Here is a 15,566-nt window from a genome sequence, read left to right on the forward strand (position 1 = left end):
TCCTGGCACAAGCTGTGTTAGTTTAAAGCAGTTAGTATGAGTTGAAAGCAGTCACTTGTAAGCACTGCTCAGAAAGATTAGCTTCTTTTATACCATGAGGTAGAAAAAGCCCATGTGAGACAATCTTTGCAAACTAAAAATGGTATAACAGCTGGGACTGGATGTCCTTCATGTAAATTAAGAAGAAAAACCATTAAAATAGCTTTGGGAAGAAAGACTAGTGATGTAAAAGCAAATCTCACAGAATGCTGATAAGAATGTAGAGAAATAAGAGTACCTCATCAATAGAACCTCTTTTTAGTCCATTTCAAACAAGAAAAAAGTATTATGAACATGCAATACTACAAAGTTTTTATATAATAAAAATGTGCATGTACACACACACATACTAAGTTCATGCTACTGCCTTAAAAATCACCATATAAAAGCAAGGGAGACTATAGCTGAAAGATCACAAAAGCACCCCTTACTATTGTCACGTAGGAGATACTTTCTTGCTGCTGTTTTTCAAGGACATTCCATTTTATTCACACACATGTCATCTTAATTGTTCAGCAATAAAAAGCAAATGGTTCTACTGTACTTTACTACTAGGACTGTAGTGTCAAAATGTCTGTTAACTGAAACTAGAGTTATTTCTCTCTCACAAACATTCAGTCTGTTCTTCCCACTTAAAATAGGTGGGTGGCAATTGCATCTCTTCTATAGAAGAATATTCCATGTTATAACTACTTTTCCATTAGAGGAAGGCATGTCAAAGTCATGCACTCTCTCTAAACAAATAGTGTGTACGTGCAAAGTACACATCACTTATACTGCCCATTAGCTTAGAGTACTGCACTTACAGTTATAATAGTCTATTTTTCCTTCTTCCATGGGTAATGGTGCACGGAATGAATGTCTGAATGTTGAAATGGCACTATAGACTACTAATCTTTAAAAAAGTTTCCAGCAGCAGGAAAGGCACAGGAGAGCAATGGTTTGCAGTGTCTTCATGATAGAGGAGAAGCCATCAGCTCAGTTTCACTGCAAGTTACAACAACAAAAATGTAATTTTTTGACACAAAAAAACTGTGAATTACACCTGCATGTATCACCTTAGAGCACTGGCTATTATTTTACTTTTACCATGTTATTATCTGAGACATATTGTGTTTAATTCTAGGTGCTTTTCTAGATTAATCTTAGACAACAAATGCAATATGAAAGTCCTGAATGGCCTCCTGTAAAAGTGACACGTCATACTAAATAGAGGCATTGCAAATTATGATAACAATTACAAGTCAAGACCATATGTCATGAGCATGAGGACAAGGGAATAGAAACACAAAGCTAGAAAGGGCATTGGGATGCAAGCAGCTCTCTAAAACATGATTCCCTGTCCCCCATCTCATTTTCTTACTTTTAACTATGGTTTTAGGAAAAGATTAACAGCACCTGAAAAATTAAGCCTTATTTCCAGAGTTTACACACCACCTACAAACAGAAGTCATGCTTCACCTCCTACTGTCTTTCCAGGAAACTTCTGTCCTCAATACCTAGAGAAGTAGGATGGCAACAGCAGCCTCATGTCCATTCAGTTAATTGCCCTTCAACCCCAATGGCAGCAGCTATTTCCTGCAGTCTCAGAAAACTCAAAAACAAGCTGGTGCTTGGAAAAGCTTCTAAAAAGCAGTTCTTTAATAACAAATCATCCCAGGTAGTCCTCTAGAGTTAAAAATATGGGCACCTGACCATTCAAATTACCAGGGTGCTAAGAGTAAGATAAGCCCGAGGCAGAGGCCAGCAGCACTATGAACAAGCTCTCCCAAGGTCATTAAAAAGTCTGCCACCACCTCTTGTAGATTCTTCTCACACACAAAGGCATAAACACAACCTTGTGATCACCAGCAGCCTGCAATTACCATGATCCTAAGCCTCTTAAAACACAGGCCATTACACACTTTTTCCTACAACGACCAAGAGACCCCATGTGTCACTGTAGTGACATAACATGGACTTGACTGGCTCTGGCAGTGAAACGAGGAACAGTGCCAAGTGTCCTCAACAGATGTAGAGCAATATGACTGACTCACCAACTACTGCTGTTCTTTCACCTAGAGTCAGGGCTCCATCTAATCAGTTCAACGAATGACACACAATTATGAAAGGGCAAGCATCAGCCAGCACAATTACAGAATTTTTTGCCATAGCAGAAAAACTGGAGAGAAGGAAGCAGAAGGCAGAAACCAGTAAACTCAAGTAGTTACTAACTGTCATACTGTATTTGTATAGATCAGGACAAGAAAAAAGCATTTCATTTTATATTGCCTGAAAGAACAACTTCACAACATGAATTTTGTCCACACAAGTGATAATCGAGTGAGAGAATATATAGCCATGACACAAGCACAGATCAGTTAATTCCACCTCCTTCTTGGTTTTACAATATGAAATACAAGGTTGTGTCAAGAAAAGAGGGGCAATCCCTCAGAACTCCTTGGCACACACTTTAATGCAGAAGCATCTGCCCTGAAAAATGCAGTGACAAAGGGCTAGACCCTTTTTGAAAAGAAAAAAAATAAGTCACATGCACACATAAGGGCGTTTTGTTATTTCCCCAGTTTTTCTGTCTGCAAAGGGCATCTGTTGCCCTCAGCCCTGAAAGATGGACCTTAATGATCAGGAACCTGCACAACTTCACACTGCCTGAACCCCCTGCATAACCTAACACAGAACTCCCAGCACATGGTTAGCTGACTTCTCACTAGAAGATTTCAACCACTACAAATAGAAAACAGGTCTGTGAAATATGGGTTATTCCCCCAGTGCCTCAGCAAGGGGTAAACAAGACACTATGAAACTTCTGATTTGAGTGTTATCTTCTTCCTCTTCAATGTATCTACAACAGGCAGGGCACATTAGAAAGTATGAAGGCACAAGAAGGAACAATAAAAGAAACCACTTTGCTATGTTATTCTAGTAAGGTGATTTGAACAAATCTTGATTTTTAAGGTTCTTCCTCAGAAAGCTACACAGTTCTGGTTTTATGTAGGAAATTGCCCTTTTAGGGAAGTTGTGACAAACCCATCTGCTGTTTATTACAGTGGTTTTCAGCATGGAAAGGAAACAGTGCTGATCACAGAAATGGATTATTCAGCCAGGAAGTGGCAACTGCCAGACACTACAGAATCTTAACCCATGTGCACTGAAATCACAAGCTCCAAGTGCAATTTTATGTGCAAGTATTTTTTTGCATTTATTGGGCTGGATCAAGTACAGCTCCTGCAGGAGGAATATGACAGATTTCATCTCTTTGACAGCCAAGTCTAATTGTATTTTCTCTATGAAATGACCAAAGACAAAAGTGCATGTCTAAGTACTCCAGTAATGTGCCATATGGAGGTTGAGATAAAGGTTTTGTTGGTTGTTAGAACTTGCCATAATAATTGGGTATGACCTGCATTCTAAGTAACTGGAAGAGAGGGGACAGATCTGAAGGCTCTTATGGAAGAGAGAATTTAGGTTTTGTGTTATTTTTCCACAGAGAGAAAAAAAAATAAAATCAAATTAAAAAGCAAGGTATCATGCATTTACCTTTTCAGCAGAACGCACATTTATCCTGCTTCTTATCAGAAGCCTATACATGCACCTACATCTAAACTATTTATTTTAGACATGTAACCATCACTGTATTAAATTCTGATGTGTGATAATACTAATTTCATAACTTGGACTACCAAGTGCAGCAAAAAGTTAAAATTGATCAGACATCAACACAGCTGGCAGACACATTAGTCACCAAACAGTAAATACTTAACCGGTGAAATTCAGTTAAAATAAACAAAATCCCATTCAGTCTACCCATATGGAAAGCAGAAATCCAAACAATTCAAAAACTTTTGATACCTCTTCTTGCATAAAATGTAGTCCATCACATCACAAAAACAAAGGACAATATGCCTGAAAAAAATATTCTCTAAACACTAATCCAACATCATGATCTCAGTGACTAAAACCACTTGAATCTCACGCACACACACAACACCACTGTGGTGTTTCTCTTTGTTTCTGAACTCTTCTTGCTTGGTTACCTAATTTTCTTCCCCTACCTCAGTCATTTGTTTAAAAAAAAAAAAAAAAAAAAAGCCTCATCTTCAACAGTTAGACCCCTTTAAAACAGAATAATTAAGCTCTCTTTCACTAAAACCCCATCCATTCCCCCAAAAAGTCCCACTTTGAAATACTTACTTTAAGAAAACAATTTCTATAGCCACCATGATCTGGAAATGTCCCATTATGAAGGTAACTCAAGCTACATCCCAAGCAGCCCTCTTCTGTACAGCAACGCAACATCTGTAAAACTCCTATTAACGTGTCATTTTTTCTGACATATCAAGAAATTTCTGTTTCAAATGCGAATTTCTGTTTAGTAAAAGAGCCAATAGGGGCATATAAACTTTCAATATTGATGCTGTTAGATGAAAAAAACCTAAGGTTTTCAGTACATCTTAATTACAGTAATTGTTAAAAATCATCTAATTTGTATAATATAACATTAGACAGAATCTTAGTAATGAAAGTAACTAATTATAGTGTCCAACCTATTTGGTGAATAGTAACATGTTCTAATACAATGTTCTCTTTCATTTTCTCTGCATTTGTTGGTCCCTTTCCTCACAATGGTAAAACTGCATGTGGAAACTGAATGTGGAAAAAGTTGGGGAAAGATTCCCACGTGTCCAGAGTGCTATGGCTGTCACTCAAACACTGTATGGAGTCTTAAAACAGTTCTGCCCAGCTATAGGTACCAGACCATAGCAGCAACAGAAAATGACATGGCTTTAGCCTACTATTATAAGCTTTCCAGGAAGGTCTTATTGTAACATTTATTGCTGGCATAGTAGGAGAGATGTTAATATTAGAACTGTCTCCATTAACATTAGACTCATGTCCCTCCAGCCATCCTCCCCAGCCTATCCCAACGAGACTTCAAGATACCATTACATTTTTGAAAAAGAATAGCAAATAACCCAGATTTATCTAGTGATGCAGCAAGTACTGCTCAACACAAAGCAATTGCTCTTGGAGTCCACACAACCAGATTTCTGCTAACATTCAAGACATTATTGCAACGTGCTTTTTAGATCTTTAATTAGACTTTCTTTTTGAAACAGAAGGAATAATAAAAAAGCATACGTATATGGATGTTGGATATTCCCAATATGGGAAAAGGAAAAAAGCCCACCACACATACAGATTGGACACACTGCTTGTAACTACAGGTACCTGCCAGAAAAGCTTTAGGACAAGGTTACATCGCAATTAGTTTGTTACAAATTCAGGAGCACAACTAATGACTGCTCTCTGATGTATCCTACAAATAACAACTATTCTGGAAAAACATGAAAGCAAATCCTCCATGTGCTTATACTAATGGATGGTATGAGGTAGATCCCTATGTAGAGAAAAGTCTGTCATCATGGGGTGTCACCTGAACTCCCCATCTTGGATACAAAATTAATGGCCAGAGTCTTCAAAAAACCTTTTGAGGACAGTTTCAATATTTTGCTGTTTAAAAGTCTGAAGACTTTTTGAACAACCAGGTTTGTTTGAATTAAAAATAAAGTCTATGTTTCTAGGAGCTAATAATTTGTTTCAAAATACTCGTCTTTTTTGCAGTGAAGTAACTGTCAGTTTTTGCATAAATATTCACAATTAAGCAATTCCAAAAATGTACATAACTTGTTTTAGAAATCACAAGCCAAGATGCTCTGCCAGTGAAACTGAACTCATTATTTATCTCTCAGCAGACAGAGACCATGAACCCTCCATCATTTCAACCATCCAAGTTATGCCCAGCTCCTTCAAATCAAACTCTCGTTAAAAAGGAACAACTCAGGTCTGTTGTTTAGGCAGGAATCTATTCACCACATGAGCATCCAGGGAATGATGGACCCTAGCTGAAGGTGACCACAAAATAACCTGCTAGTGACAGGTTTTACTCCTTATCTTTGCTTCTCAGCAGCAGACCAAGTTCTTCTGCATTTTTATGAATAGCCATAAATTCTTCAGTTCATGAACAAAAGCATTCTGCTTCCATTTGGTTTCCATTCCTCTTTGTTTGGCATTTGGATGGCAAAAAAAAGAGACATATCTCTATCAGCAGCATACACTCTGTTTTCCAGAAACTGCACACAAATCCCGAGGGACAGCAATAAAAATGGGCTGTAAGTACCTTGGATGAGTTTTCAAAGTACATGCAGGATTTTTAGCTGCATGATTCCCATCTATCTTAACTGCTTCATTGCTGCTTTGCAGAATAGGCACACCATGTCAAATGGGCCCTCAGAGCTTGCCAACACACACAGCACCACATGCCATCATTTTTCAATCACGGATGCTCCCGTGTTCTGCCACAGTGCAGGCGCCTCCACTTAGGCTGTGGAGAACAAATAATCTAGTTGTTATAAGACCTAGCTAAAGCTTTGAGCTGCACATGGCCTTCTCCTACCAGCCTTCCTCATGCTGAGTGGTATTTTGCTTCAATAATAGTCCAGCTGATTTCTGCAAAACTTCATGTCGACATGAGTGAGAACAGAAGCTTCATCCCTTTTTACATAAACATCATCAGGCTAGAAACAGTTGGGCTCCTTGCAGCCAGGAACAATCAGGAGAACAGACCAATCCTTCCTGAGAGTTTTGTTAAAATTCTTATTCAATAGGAGTTTGAGAGAAAAGAATAAATACATTTCTCTTTTTTCTTCTAAAGATATAAAGTGTTTATATATTTTACCCCAAAAATCTAGTCAAATCTATCTAACAAAACGCTCAACAGAAATATATCTGCACACACAAGGTACAGATCTTGGCTAGGCAGAAGAGTTTCACAAGTGCTTGCTGCAAAAACTCTGTGATCACCCAAAATTCAGGTGGTGAGGAGCTGCTCTTTCAGAGCACCTTCATCCACCTGTCCTCCCAGTCATCAGGCAGTCACAAACATATCACTGTGTGCATGAGTCAGCAGCCACCCAGCTTTTCAGTAACCAAAGGCTGCTCAGAGCTCTCCACACTTGCTCCACCCAAAAAAAAAACAAAAACAAACAACAAAAACCAGCTATCTAGTATCCATAAAACTTGACACTTGACAGAGTCACGGTCAGTATAATCTTTATTTTATTCCAAGCCAAGCTCACAAAGAAATTAACTGTCCAGTTCTCTCCTCACAGCAGCCTTTAACTTCAACACTCACATCAAAGCTTTCACCTTTGCAATGGTTAGGATTCTCCTCAGAGCTCTTTCACAATGATCTTTAAATCAGGCAGAAAGGTCAACCCAGAACACAAAGCTCTACTGTCCTGAAGTCTATGCACACTAAATTATTAGTGATTTTGTGACAGAGTAAATGTTGTGTTTACTGGGAAGGACAATAAAACAGGTTGGCTGCACAGTACTTTTAAGGATCTAATCTCTTTTCAATTAGTATAATCATGGTCTCTTTTTAAACCACCAAAAATGGCAGAAGGTTTGGTTTGAATCCACTTTCATCCTTCATCCAGTAATCAGAAATTAATCTGTTAATTTCATTTGTCAGAGATAATGGTCCCAGACTAGTCTCCAGGGGACAGCATCCATACCAGTGAAACAGTCAAACTGCTTTCCAACAGCCTTCGTGGTTGTCTCAAAGGCCCTACACTGTGAAGGCCACTACTAGCTTCTTATCCAGATTAGATTTATAAATTCACTTTGGCTGCAGATGATTAAGTCAAGTGTAACTATCAAAAAGTATCTCAGTTATAGTCAGTTTAGAATTTTTTGTTTCACAGTACATTGATTTAAAACAAACATATTCCAGAATTTCAGTTATTAAGTCAATGATGATTTAACAGAAAACAATTCTTTGCAAGCTTTGGAAACTTTTATATAACCGTAGCATATAGACTCCAGAGTAATTGATTTAGTTAGGAACATATTTCATGGACACTTGTAACATATCCTCTTCCAGTGTTACATCTCATCATAAAAAGATAATAAACCATCCCCAGCACAAGTGCCAATAACAACATCACCTCCCAGACATGTTCTCCATTTTCCTCTTCTTTGGTTGACATTTTTAGTAAGCTCATCCACACAAGACATAACCTATAGACACTGTTCATCCTGGGACCAAGGCACTCGCAGATCAGCCCACAAAACTATTTTCACCACCTGAAGTAAAAATTTTATTCATTATCTTTAAAATAAATGAACATTTTTTGTTTCCTTTCAGTCTGGCCTGGATAATTTCCTCCAGCTAAGGAAAATTGCTTTCCTGGCTGTGTTGGCCAGTCCTGCTACAAGAATGCAATATTTTTAAAGGGATTTTCTCAGGAGAAAAAGCCATAAGATATATTTATCTCTAACTAATCCATTTCTAGCTCTTACTCTAAGATTAAGGAATTAGAGACTGCTACAGCTGCTGTCCTTATCACATTAATTACTGTAAATTGGCTGTCATCTCAAAAAAGAAAATCCACTTCAAGGGAGTGCCTAGTTCCATGCTTCAAATACTGGGCAAAGAGCATATTGAATATATCACTGTAATGCAAAGCTCAACAAGCTGAGGATACTGCTATTCTTAGCCTGTCCACACTCCAGTTACAAAGCTGCAGCTCTGACTCCACACACTGTTTTTGCTTGATTTCCAGCTGGTACAAGTTCCTTCCAACTTCAGCATTTTGGGGGGAAAAAAAGTATCCTTTGTATGACGTAAATTAAAAGCACTAACATGCCAAATTGAATTAAAAAATACAGAATTCTACTATAGACTTTGGGCATGGAATTATGCCTTCTCCTAAATATGCTTGCTCTTCAGAATGTAGCTAATTAAAATTTGTAATCAATGCTAATGTATTTCACAACACTGTGATAGCACTTCAGATGCTTTCTATAACTTTAGATGCTGCATTTCTGCCCTAGTTCGACGATGGTCAACAGTCTTTGTCTTAGAAATGCTTTTGCATGTTTGCTTAGTGAGATTCTTTCTAAGAAGCTCAGTATATACAAAGTCCACCTGTCAGCAGCTACTAAAAAAAACTGGCCACTTCCTCTGCTGAGGGTATCTATAGAACAGCATGAGGAGTGCTAAAAAACCCTAAAATCCTTTTCTTCTAGTCTCATGGCATGCACATGTGCACATTTGTCTCTGATGCACAAGCAGTGTAACAGTTTCTCAGCAGGATCAGAAATCCAGGCATAAAAAAAAAAAATTAAAAATAAAATCTGTGTTTTGATACCTACTCATTGGCAGGGAAGCAGTAAGCATCATGAATATTAAAGGAAATCCTTTAATTCATACTTTCACATATGCCAAAAGAAATGTGAAAAAACTTTTCCTATTTTTACTTTTTCATTCAGTCCTCTGCAGGCATGTAATTTAGAAAAAAATTCTTTAATGCCAATATAGCAACAAATTATGACAGAAACCAAATACAGTATTCTGAAAGTTGTATACTTTTTAGACCTTAACATTAAAACCTTCCAAATACTTACCCTCTGTAGGAAGTCTTAAGGGTTTCTTCTGGAACTACCACTGAAGAACTTGAGAAAAAACAAAAACACAGGTTCAACTTTTGATACTTTCTTTTTCTTACAAACTAGAAGTTGCCGCAGCTTCAAACTTTTTATACTCAAATTACTGTAATATCACCCTGGAAAAAAAAAAAATCAGACTTTGGAAAGTCAGAGTGAGTTTATCTTACGTGATCAATAACACCTGTAAATAAGACTATTTCCAATTTTAAAAAAAAGGTTTACACATTCTTAGAAGAAACATGGTGCAAAACACAGTAGGCATTCATCTGAAAGATTTGATTTAACCAACCAAAGCTAGGTAAAAGCTCTGCTTTTATTTTGATGCCCAAATAGCAGCCCCCTGTACCACTGGCAGTATGACTAAGCCCAAAATACCATTTAAATATAGACCTACCAGATAAAGAAACTTCATGCACTGGGTGACTCTTCTGGGCTTCACTCATATCTTTCATTTCCCCTCCACACTACTTCCCCTCCCTGTGCAGATTCATTACACGGCCTACAGCTGGCATTGCCAAAGCCAAGATGTGAATACAAGGAGAATTTCCTAATGAGAGCTAATGCAAGCTCTGATACAGAAAAGAAATGCTGTCCTCTCTGTGACCTTTTGCCTTCTGCAGCCTATAAAGGAAAAGTCACACAATTACTGCCCTCAGACTACGCCACCAAAGATACTTTTGACAGTAAGCAATTGTCAGTTCTCATTTCAAAAACTGAATTTCAAGACAGACAGATTCAGCTTTTATGAGAGATGTCACTCTATTGAAACTGCATTTATTTCTGGAGGTGCCATAAACTGGCTGAGTGAAATCTTAAATGCATTAACTTCTAAAAATACTTTCAAACTGTATTTCATGGAATAGCTACAAAATCCAGACTTAGTGTTTATAAATCATCTCCTGAAAAGAAATCCATTCTGACATGCTTTATTGAACATAACCCAATAACAAACCCAGACTCTCCAGACAGTGCCCTGGATGCATGGCTGTATCAGTGCAGGATTCCCACTGTACTATCAGATTGGGATCTGGAATGACAGATTCAATTGCCTAAATTATGTGGTGGCTGCTTGTGGAGATTAGGGGACTACTGGTCTTATTTTTCATAAAAATACTAAATGTTTAGCCTACTCTTCCAGCAAGTCTCACAAAAGACATTCTGCAGTGCTGCTTGCTAAAAGGGAGCCACTGTAGTATAAACCAGTTCATGGTTTAAACTGTTTAAATACAGCATCCCATTCTCCAGAGTATGGAAATGTGTTATCATGCCCATAGATTACATGGCAGCAGCAGCCTTGAGAAGTGTTCTTTAGTGACCCTTTTTTATTCTAAGCCCAGGGAGCTTTCTCAGGTGTCATCCAATGGAGCAAAAAAAAAAAAAATCTCTCTCAACATCAATCATTCTTGGCCCATGTGCACTTTCTCACTCATGCATCTTAATGCTGAAGTGGTCTTTTCCCTCTGGAGTCAGGCTGAATGATATAGCAGCTTTCCCAGTTGTGATATTAACATTTCCAGTCAAGCCTCAATCCATTTCTCCATCTGAGAGACAGGATATGAGACCTTAAGCCTGCAAGCACTCCAGGGGAGTTTATTTTGAGTCTCAGAATCTCTTGCGGTTTAGAGATTGGAAGACTTTTAGCAACAAAGATGCCCTAAGTTTAAATTCTTCCCCTAGAACACATAACTATGCAGCTACGATTTCTCATCAACAGTTCTGCTTTTGGTAGGATACTGAAACCTTACTAGTTTTCAGAAGCAACCAGGCAAGCATGAAAGCATGCTCAGATGGCACATGATACTGTGCCAAACCTGACCAACAAAAATCCACTTTGTCCACATCACAGTGAAGAGAAAGAACAATGTTCAGCATCTCTCCCCTTTCTTCTCTACCAATTACACCTCTAACTTTCCAAATCTAAGTGGGAAGCAGCAAAGCTCTGAAAATAAAAAAACTCAGATTGAAAATTCAGGAGGAAAACAACTGGACACACAAAATAAAGTGGTTTTGCACTTTAAATCACGTGGAAGAACACAACTCAAATAGTTGACAGAGCCACATGGCTCATTAGTTCTTTACCTGTAGTTCTTTGTGTTCTTTGGACCAGAAAGACAACACAGCCATGCTCTGAGAAAGCTTTAGAAGACAGGGGAAAATAGAAAAAAGTAGTAGCTACTACTGGATTGATCATGGCATTGCAGTACTATGGGTAGAAACACTACATAAAGTCGTTTTGAAAAATTCTAGTAGTGAAATTCAAATTACAATAATGTAATCTCATTATTGCAACTCTTTAAAACTACAGTATTCAAATGCCATTTTACAAACACAGTAAATTAAGTCCTCAGAATCATAGAATGGTTTGGGTTGGAAGGGACCTTAATGATCATCTAGTTCCAACCACCCTGCACAGGCAGAGACATCTCCCCACTACACCAGGTTACTCAGAGCCCCATCCAATCTGTCCTTTAACACTTCTAGGGATGGGGCTTCCACAGCTTCTCTAGGCAACCTGTTCCAGTGTCTCACCACTGTCACAGGAAAGAATTTCTTCCTAATATCTAGCCTAAATCCACCCTCTTACAGTTTAAAACTATTCCCCCTTGTCCTATCCCTGCCTACCCTTGTAAAAAAAAAAACTACCTCAGCTTTCCTGCAGCCCCTTCAGGTACTGGAAGGCCACTATAAGGTCTCCCCAGAGCCTTCTCTTCTCCAGGCTGAAAAACCCCAGCTCTCTCAGCCTGTCTCCATAGGAGAGGTGCTCCAGCCCTCTGATCATCTTCATGGCCCTCCAACTTACTGAATACACTAACATATGCAAGAAAATAAAATGTTATTTAACATAGTTCTTAGTCTTGCCTTACCTCATTTTAACAAATGTACAGCAAGAAGTCATCTGTCTGGGTCTCACTTGTATTATTTGATTTCTGCTCATCTGCTAAAAGCATGCATATGCATCCCTACACCAAACAACCATCTATCTTTTGTTTCAGTAACAACACAAGTGCCCTCTACCATAGTGTCCAAAATGCCAGTTTGCCTTGGAAATTTGTTCACAGCCAGCAATACTGCCCTCTTCCCTTCTAGCTCCACAAACACTGGAGACCCACAGCTGAGCACCCATTGAGCCACACAGCTTCACTACAGCATTTTGCCTCTTTTGGCAAAGTGCCAAAGTAGACTTTTTTGTTTTAAATTATTCCAGCCATATCCTAGCCTAGTCTTGTGGCAGATATTTGAACCAGACCCCATCGTCATCAAAAGGGTGGGAGTTGGATGTGCTGTGGGCTGCACTCCCCAGGTCAGTGGTAAGGGAGCAGACCCTCAGCAGGGCTTTGTGGTTTTATGGAGTCCCACCAGGACCCAAGTTTGACAAAAGGAAGGGAAACTTCCTTACAATCTTTTGTACAGGGCAGGAGGGGAAAGGTAAGATCAAACAGCTCTTGTTTCTGTGACATGCCTGCTGGCACCTAGAAGTCTGGATAAACATCCCATTACACACTGGAGAACCAGACTTAAGTAAAAATAAAATGATACAGCACTGGCAGGTAACAGCTTTACCTAGGTTTAAACTGTCTGACACCCAAGTTAAAATTTATTAGACAGATTCTGGCTTCCCCATAGTCAGTAAAAAGGCTCCCATGAATGTGAAAACGGACAGGGTTAAATTAATGTTATTCACTGCAATCACTGATGTCTACAGAAGCAAGGAGAAGCAATTCTACAAAACAAAGGAGTAAGTTCTACATTATTCTGTAAAAGACAACCATAACTGTAGAAGCTGAATAAATAAGAACTACCTTCAAATATTATCCATACGCATTTATTCATATTTTAATGAAAAATTCTCTTTGACCTAAAATGTTCCACACTTACTCTCATCTGTAAGGCAATTTTTTTTTTCTGGAATTCTTTGACACATGGATATCAAAGCACTGTGAATAATAGAAACAGACAGACAAAGAGAGTATTGTCTTTCAAATACAAGTGTATGAGGATATTTTATGAGTGAAGTGGATCTATTTATATGAAGGAACTGAAAGATAGCATTGACTAATGTCTTATTTCCCAGATCCCTCAAGCTATTGTATCTCACACTGAGATCAGCCCAAAGCAAATAGACACTAAATATGAATTATTTTTTTTTCAACTTAAGCAATCCTTGCAGAGAAAAAAAAAAAAAAAGGAAAAAAAAAGCAGCAGCAAACTCTAAAAACTCTACAAAGTAAACTTGGAGAGGGCTGGACCCCAAATGACTTACTTGTAACTGAGTGCCTAGTCTTTGCCTGAAAAACTTGGATTTTTCAGAAGGGCTATACTCCCCTTAGTACCCCCAGACTATTCCAAATGTCAGTGGCACCCAACGTATGCCCATACTATTCTGCCAAAACAAGCCAAAGACCTTAGAGCTTGTGACTTAGAAACAATTAACAACCACTTAGACATGGGTCCCTGTGCTAGACCCACCTCCATAGCCACTTGCAGCACTGCACTGTTACAGGGCCACTAGATCATCCAGATCCCCAGCCATGGGAGGAAGCAGGACAGTGGGGGTCACTCAGGCCAACACTACCCAGTGCTAGGGATGCCCTGCACACCTGACTCCATTCATCCCCATCCCAAAGAATCAGCAGGGAACGCACTGTGCTGTGGCCACCTCCCACCCTTAGACATCTCCAAAACCTCCTCTTTATCCATGGTCTTCCCTGCAGTTAAGCACAAAATGGCACTTGCTCACATGGATACTTTGGTACCTGGTCACCAGCTGAAGAAAGTCAGGTACACAGATTTTCACATCCAGGGCTTCAGGACCAGAGGGAGGCACTATTGAAATCCTGTGCACATCCTCTTGAAGAGTCGTTGTGTAGACCTGGCTTAACTACACCGTGAAAACAGCTTACTTTATCTCTTGAAAGACCCTACAATGGCCTCCTTTTCCCTCCTTTCACTCAGAAAGCAAGAATAAACCCACCTCAGTTTTCCTGTTATGCTCTCAGTGAGCCCAGCAGGCAGGACATGAAGAGTTGCACAATGCCACCCACAGCTCAGTGTTTGCAAACAAGGGGAGTTACAGTGTAATTGGGGTGTGGTGCAGATAATTCTATGTCAGGTTTTGGGACTGCACCACCATCACGTGCCAGAAAGAACAGGAGCCAAAGCCAAATGTAGAAGTCTTCATTCCCTCTCTGGAAAAGGCACCAAAGCTTTCCTATTCTAATAAAATCTTTCATGAATTAATTAAAATACAGCTCCTATTCAAGGAGAGAATGACAAAGGTTGAAACAATTAGCTGACAAATGCAAACAGCACTAACTTCCACCCTCCCCCACTAACAGTCAATGTCATGTTTTCTGAAGAAAAGGGCACATCAAAGCTGGAAGGCAGAAAAAGTACCCACATCAATTAGAAATTACTTACATTGAATTTTGTATGAAGAATGCTCAGAAACTGGCCTAAGAAAAACCTCAAGTTTTCTGCACAGCTGGAATCACATTAGGAGAGGAATGACAGCCTCATGTGTTCACTCATCTATTACCACCAAGTTAGAAATAGAATATTAGGTTAGCATGCAGAAGGACACAAGCCAACACTACAGGGGAAACCAATATTTCTGTAGCAAGCACTGCAGCATGGCAGGACAGATTTGTATAAGTCAAAAAGAAAAAATGAGTTTGCACTTTTCTTAGGCTTATATGCCTTTATTATAATATTGTGAAGGACCAGGTATTTCCTTACACGAACATGAAATGTCCTTTGAGTCAGCCGACAAAACTGACTTAAAACGGTGTCTCCATGTGGCGCTGAACCCCCTCTGTGTGTATGGGGGGGGGAGCAGCTGCTGCAGGGGAGGAGCCGTGGCCGGAAGCAGGGGCAGGACTAGGTCCCGCCTGATTGGCTGAAAAGCCCGGAAATGCAAAACTGGCGCCGAAGAACCCCATGAGAGAGGCAGCGCGGCACGCCCCTCTCTCTCTCTCTCCTAGTGTGTTCGAGGCGGTCGTCTACACACGCAGCCT

The sequence above is a fragment of the Chaetura pelagica genome, unplaced genomic scaffold (genome assembly GCF_000747805.2).
Source record: "Chaetura pelagica isolate M959 unplaced genomic scaffold, ChaPel_1.0 scaffold221, whole genome shotgun sequence".
Lineage (NCBI taxonomy): Eukaryota > Metazoa > Chordata > Aves > Apodiformes > Apodidae > Chaetura > Chaetura pelagica.